The following is a 7500-nucleotide window of genomic DNA, read 5'->3' on the forward strand; positions in this document are numbered from 1 at the left end:
AAATTTGGTGTGCGTTTTATTTCGTGTGCATATTGCCGGGGCAATATGCCTCTTTCATGTAAAACTGCCAAATACAGCCCACAAAATATGACCAGAAATATGGCTTGCCTGAGAGGTTTTCCTCCTGTTTTTCCCGGCCATTTCTATTCCAAAAAATCATGAAACCCTGCATATGATTTGGTTTTTATTTCCGAAAACGAATGTCAGTGCTGGAAAATACTCAGTGTTTGTCATCGGATATTGTCTGTCGGACTTATCTGATCAATTCACAGGCAACCCAAACTCATAATTCCAACGTCCAGTCAACGTACCGATTTTTAGGGCTTATACATGAATGAAATGCCGAAAAAATTTCGTCTAATCCTGGTTTACAGCGACGGAAATAAATAAAACAAACTTACTTTTACTTCACCTTGTGTCCTTGCAAGGACACAATTTGAAGCTTTCTGGCATGGGCTAGTTTTGAAATTTGCTGCCATCCTTTATTAGAGAAGACAAAAGGCTGGAGACTCGGAACCCGTCTGAGGCAAGTGATCACTCCGCGATCGAAGACGATTTAATCCGAAAAATCGGCTTGATTCGGCCTTTTCTTCACTCTCACGTGAAGATCTTATAACAAACGATATACTGTAAAGGCCCAGAGTCCGAAAACAATCTCCACGTGCTTAGACAACAAGCCAGTTTTCACGAAGAACCCACCACTTTCTAAAGTCTAAAGAGTTGTTTTGAATTCATACCTGACACCACCGTCGGCCTGTTGACAATTTCACTTCTCTCTAGGGTAGGTATCCAAAATCAAACCTCGTCCATTTGGATCTTTCTCTCGTACCCACGGGCTTAGCGGTTTCAGGACGTTTGCGCGAAAATTTTCTAACATTGCTTTTTTTCTGCAAATTTTACCAGTGAAAGATAATGAGTTAGTGATGCCAGAAATGTAAAAAAAATGGGGGCTCACGGACTTCGTTTTGGAGAGAACTTGCTCAGAAGAACACCCTAAATCTGAAAAAATCCGGCTTCTTTAGCGAATAAGGTCACAGTGTCTGTAAGCCCAAAAATATTGCAATTACATTTTTGAAGTGAAATGTTTTCTACCAAACATTGTTTAAGTGGACCCATCAAGTGAATTTAGTTAACTTTTGAGGTTCCTTAAAGAACAAGTTCGCACTTAGCGACCATAGTTTCATGCGCCTTGCAGCCGCAAGATGGCAGGATTCCATGTCCCGAGGACAGAAAGTTTGAAATTTATTTAACTTCCCACATTGATTTTTTGTTCATTTTTGGACAATGTGGAGATAATTGAAAACAAAATCTGTTTCTGAAAAGAAAAGTGGGGTCACCGAACATCCAGGATCGTTAAATCCAAGCAAAGATATAGCAATGGCCATCTGCCCTATCATTGTTCATTTTAATACTTATAGCGCGCTCGATGCATGACGTGGCATGTGAATTTGCGTGCGCTGTAAGGGTGCGGAGTAGCAATGGGCGCGAACGTCCTTAATAGCATGTTCTATTGACATTCGGGAAAGTATAGTGTCAAGATCAGCATTTAATTAATTCGAGGCTCTTATTGCAACTCTGTGTTCGTGTTTCTGCTGCCTCCCACTGTGGCTTTCTTCTTAAAGTCTCTTTCCTGATACTTTCTTACATGTCGGTTATTTGTACTGTTTAATAATCTGCGAGACAACAAGGACAACAGGGACCTGAAAGAACTTATTATGATTTTCCTCATAACTCGCTCTCGTTTAGCTACATTGTTAAGTTGCAACAAAAAAGATTGATTTAAAGCGAAGTTAATAATAACAATAATGACGATTTGATCCGTTTCTCTGCAAACCTGAGTGCAATGTTCTGAACGCGATCAACTCATCGCACTCTCAGCAATCGAAAGCAATTATCTGCTAGGAATACCCCAGGACTGCGGATAAATATTTTCCAGTTGCTTTCAGCTGAGGACGACTCATTAACTTCGGTTCTTTTCAACTTGGATAACATGGCAGAACAGCGAGGAGCAAGTAGAACTCTCGACAGTAATTTGAATCAACTAATATTTTCATGTTTACGTATTTGAGCAACGTGATTGGCTATTCGATCTATTGTTTAGACATCAATAGCCCGTGGAAACGAGAGAAAGATCCTAGAGAGAAGTGAAATATTCACCAGGCCAACGGTCGTGTCATCACATGCAGCCAAAGCTCGATATATGAGTATCTGAGTGTTCTGTACTATATTATGCAAGAGTAGAATATAAGGATTTCTTAGGGGAAAACGGGTTTTCTCAAAATTCAAAAAAATATCTACGATTTAAAATAAAAAAATAGCTTACCTTGCTTTAGTCTCGTGTGTCTTTTTCTCTCCATTGACCCCTGGGGGTTCCCATTAACGAGTAAAATCGTTTTGCGTTAGACAGAGTAAAATACTAAGTATGGCCACTTTAGACCGGTTTAGGGGTTGAAAGGGTTAAGGCCATGGTGGTTTTTGGTTCCTTTTCTTTTCCCTCTATATTTTCTTTCCCAAGGTTGGGCACCGAGACGAAGCCGCCGAACGGAATCACCGGAGAAGGGCCATAAATTCGCTCCTAAGGCTTAGATCGCCTCAAAATTTCACGCAGATCACGGACGATACCTCCGCCACCCATTCGTCTTCTTCATTCGAGCAACTTGTACACTGAGAAGGAATTAAGGGCTACCAAAGTCTGCAAACATTTGCTTCGAGAGCCATCGAATGAGGCTATATTTACCAGGCTCGTTACCCAAACCGTTGGAAGATCGCTTAGCGACCGGCGATTGGTCAATGGGCACAACGGTGACCATTCGTGATAGTACAGATAAATCGATCTTGGGCTACCTGTGGTGTCACGTATGAACCCAAAACGCCTTAGCATGCGAGCAGCTCTTTTGTAGCCGCGAAAGGATTGGGGTGTACAAGCCCCAATCCTCTTGCGGCTACAAAAGAGCCTGCTCGCAGGCTAAAAACGCCTCTTTAGACCGTAAACAGTGGCGGGTTGCTCGTGATAAAACTGCATGGCTTGTTCTCTAAGGGCGCGTTCAATTAACCGTATTCCGGAGTAGGAATACATGGAATAGAACTCAGAAATCCTCCGGTTTTGCAGAGATTCACGTTAATATTGTCAAACATCTGCTAAAATGCTATTTTAGACATAGCTTTATTATCCTGCAAAACGCCACACATGGTGTTTTAAATCACCACTCCACGAATTCCTATCCCGGAATAGGGTCAATCGAACGCACCCTAAGCATGTGGAGATTGTTTTCGAACTCTGGGCCTTTAGGCTATGTCATTTGTTATCTCTCTTCACGTAAGAGTGGACAAAAGGCCGAATCAAGCCGATCATCACTGGGTTGCCAGTATGGCAATCCCAGTCGGAAAGTGGGTGGGATTTGTTCGTTTTGTTTTTTTTTCCGTGTCGGTAAAATTCTTGCCTGTCACTCCCCTGGTAAGTGGTGTCTTTGTGCTTAGAGCCTTCTGCGCGTATTGTCTTAGGATCGAGAGGGTAGTAGAAATGCGTAGATTTCTCTGGTGGACACAGTAGAATCATTAACTTAACTAGACCCTCCGTGAGGGTACACTGGGTTGCCTGTGGTACGTGCACCGTTCCAGACAATTTTTTTCAAGTTGGGCGGTCATTAAGAAGTCATACCAGACGAGGCCCTTTAGCTCACAGGTCCTCACACGTTCGTACGACGAAACAGATCTGTCCTTGCGTAATATGTAGCTCTAACAGTGCACGATATTGTTTTGGTATTGTCTATCATTGTAGTGCCATGGTAGAAGTCTTGGGTAAATAGTCTGAGAAGACATGTGGCTACTAGCAAAGTACTGAACCCAGAAAGATTGAAGAAAATAAATGGGAAGTGAGAAACACTGGCTTCTGGGCTGACATGTTGATAAACTTCTTTTGAAAACAACTTTAAGCGTGCCCTCTGAGCATCTGACAGCTTTGTAATACCGAAGTTTCACTGAAGTTAAACCCTGTTGGGCGGGGTTAGTGTTTGGATGGGAGACCAAAATAATATACCCCTCATAAAACAGAACAAGAGAAAATGAGGGGACAGAGACGGAGGCTCAGGCGTTGGCCGGGATATGTCATGTCCACGAAAGTTATTTTTAGACGAGCGGAAGTCTTTGTTCTAGTTGAAGTCTGTCTTCCGAGACGTCCGCATGCAGTTCTGCCTCGCTCTTAGGTTCTTAGTGAAAAGAGAAAATGACGGCGCACGTGGAAGGCTGATGAATATTTATTTTCTTTCAAGCATCGGACCGAGGTAGGCCAGCATGCGGACGTCTCGGAAGACTTCCGCTCGTCTAAAAATAACTTTCGTGGACATGACATATCCCAAGGGCTGGACCGGGAGCCTCCCTCTCTGTCCCCTCATTTTCTCTTGACAGAAGCATCGGACCGAAAATACTATTAACGCTAACAAATGCGAACTCAGCAAGGTACAGATTTTGTCAGCTTGCTTTATGCAAAAACAAATATTGATGCAAAAGTAAATAAATATTGATACAAAGTTTTTAGAAAGAGCAGAAGGAAGTTTCCAGGACGATCGCTCGAGAATAACATATTTACGACATGAAAACAACATTTATTTTGAACCGTGAATATAAAATATAAAAAGTCACGATCAGCGACAAACATTTTGGGGGATTTTTGCAACGTTCAATTTTGTTATTGTACGTTTTGGCTGCACAAACAAATCGCAAAATCGAAAGTGACATCGCCGGAATTCAGCGGGCGCCGTGATGAAGTTACCGCGGCATGTTTACTCGCCAAACAGTGAAGTATGTCTGTGTCAAATGATGGCAAGATACCGGGTTTTTGTAAGTTTCTTTTTCTGTCAAGTGTTATAAAGTTTGACAATGAAATGAGCGAAGTCAAAACAAAGATCACAATCGCCAAAGTCTTGTTTATGCAAAGTCAAAATTTACTCTCCAAGACGCGTACGACGTTATTTATCACCAGGTAATTCCATCATTTTGGAAATAGCAGCTACTTTATTATTCAACTGCGTCACAATTCTTCACTGATTTTGGGGCTCATTTTGTTGAAACTCAAGCACGCTTCCAACAGGCCTGTGAACCCTTCCAGCTTACAGAGCAATACTAAAAAATAACACAAACAGCGGTGATAAACATTGTATTCCAACGCATTTTTATAAAACTTGACGTTTTGTATGCTAGTCAACACACATTTTCAAAAGTGACCGTTACAATTTTTAAAAACTATATATATATCGTAAACAATAGGGGTCTTGCTGATCATGTGAAAACCACTGGCCCCGACATTAAATGGGATCACTTTGACATTTTAGCGTCCGGAAAAACTGACTTTCACTGTAAAGTTAAAGAGACTTTGTTCATTCAAGAGCTAAAGCCTTCCCTTAATGTAAATATTAGTAGTGAGAAGTTATTGCTGTTTTAGCTATTACTTTTCATTATGTCTAGACACGTACTGCTGCAGATCATTTTTCTCAGTCTAGGTTCCAGACCCCTATTGTTTACGATATATATATAGTTTTTAAAAATTGTAACGGTCACTTTTGAAAATGTGTGTTGACTAGCATACGAAACGTCAAGTTTTATAAAAATGCGTTGGAATACAATGTTTATCACCGCTGTTTGTGTTATTTTCCTAATGAAGCTACGATGGCCTAAGAACAAGAGTTTATACAATACTAAAAAACTTTTCCCATATCACATTTCAACCTTAAGCTCGAAAATTCAATACACAACATGATATTATAATTCACAAAGGCAGAAAATACCACAGAATCCTTTTCCAGCGAAAAATTTATTGAAACAAACAACATATTTGCTCATAGAGGAGAAAACCTCTTCCTATTTCATTGCGTGCGTGAAGAGAAGAAACTCAATCGTGTCAAATTACCATGTACTTCAGGTAAATACAGCTCACTTTGATTTCGTCTCGACGGGCCATAGATTGTTGTCGAAGTCCAGTACTCGTCGCTTTTGAGATTCCTGCCTAGTTTATCCAACTGGCTTTCCATTATTGAGCTCCATAAGGGTATATTTTGTTTAAGGATCCACTAAAACGCGCTTCGCGTTACATCACTTTCGACGCCATTGCAGGCTAAGTTAATGATTCTACTGTGTCCACCAGAGAAATCTACGCAGTTCCACTACCCTCTCGATCCTAAGAAAAAACGCGCAGAAGGCTCTATGCAAAAAGACACCACTTACCAGGGGAGTGACAGGCAAGACTTTTACCGACACGGAAAAAAAAAAACTAAAAAAAAGAAAAAAAAAGAAAACAAACAAACAAAACGCAGACCTCGACTGGGTTTGCCCATAGGCAACCCAGTAAAAAGCAATGGCGTCGAAAGTCATGTAACGCGAATGGCGTTTTAATGGATCCTTAAACAAAATATACCCTTATGGAGCTCAATAATGGAAAGTCGGTTGGATAAACTAGGCAGGCGGTGAAAAACAAACACCTGCATGGAATGTTAAAAGCGACGAGTAATGGACTTCGACAACAATCTATCGCCCGTCGAGCCGAAATCAAAGTGAGCTGTATTTCTAATTTTTTACCAAAATTCTCTGGTAACTCATGGGTTCAACAAAGACAGAGAACGAATGAAACACCTTAAGTGGATCTGTGATCAACTTTGCACAGTCTTCAGTAAAAAGACAATTGGAAATGTGACCGCCAAGAATTATTTGAAAGAAAGCTTGTCGTCTATTTTGTGCTTCATTATTCAACGAGAAGGTTCTTCAGGAAAGGGTTTGAACCTGAAATTTATTTTGTTGCGTACATGGTAATTTGACACGATTGAGTGCACGCAATGAAATAGGAAGAGGTTTTTGCCTCTAAGAGCAAGTATGTTGTTTGTTTCAATAAATGTTTCGCTGGAAAAGGATTCTGTGATATTTTCTGCCTTTGTGAATTATAATATGTTGCGTATTGAATTTTCGAGCTTAAGGTTGAAATGTGATACGGCAGAATTAATATTGCTCTGTAAGCAGGAAGGGTTCAGGAAAATAAACAGGTCTGTTGGAAGCGCGCTTAAGTTTCAACAAAATGAGCCCCAAAATCAGCCAAAAATTGTGACGCCGATGAATAATAAAGTAGCTGCTATTTCCAAAATGATGGAATTACCTGGTGATAAATAACCTCGTCTTGGAGAGTAAATTTTTAACTTTGCAGAAACAATGGTCAACCTCAAGAGTTGGGCGATTGTGGTCTTTGCTTTGAATTCGCTTATTTATTGTCAAACTTTTTAACACTTGACAGAAAAAGAAACTTAAGAAAACCCGGTATCTTGCCATCATTTTACACAGATGCTTCACTGTTGGGCGAGTAAACATGCCGCGGTAACATCACAGCGCCCGCTGAATTCCGTCGATGTCACTTTTGATTCAAGCTAACAAAATCTGTACATTGCTGTGTTCGGATTTTTTAGCGTTAATAGTGTTTTCGGTCCAATGCTTCTGTTTTACGAAGGGGTATATGTTTTAGGTCAC

At 40.7% G+C, this 7500-nt stretch overlaps 1 long non-coding RNA gene across 1 annotated transcript in view; it reads left to right on the forward strand.

The window, feature by feature from the left end:
* The window catches only part of LOC137998038 (uncharacterized), a 35421-nt gene extending 35418 nt beyond the window's left edge, over positions 1–3 (forward strand). Inside the window, exon 2 of the long non-coding RNA XR_011122646.1 lies at positions 1–3. This exon is cut by the window's left edge and continues 329 nt beyond it. This is a non-coding gene — a long non-coding RNA (uncharacterized lncRNA).
* The last annotated feature ends 7497 nt before the right edge of the window (positions 4–7500 follow it).

Source organism: Montipora foliosa, chromosome 3, assembly GCF_036669935.1.
Source record: "Montipora foliosa isolate CH-2021 chromosome 3, ASM3666993v2, whole genome shotgun sequence".
Lineage (NCBI taxonomy): Eukaryota > Metazoa > Cnidaria > Anthozoa > Scleractinia > Acroporidae > Montipora > Montipora foliosa.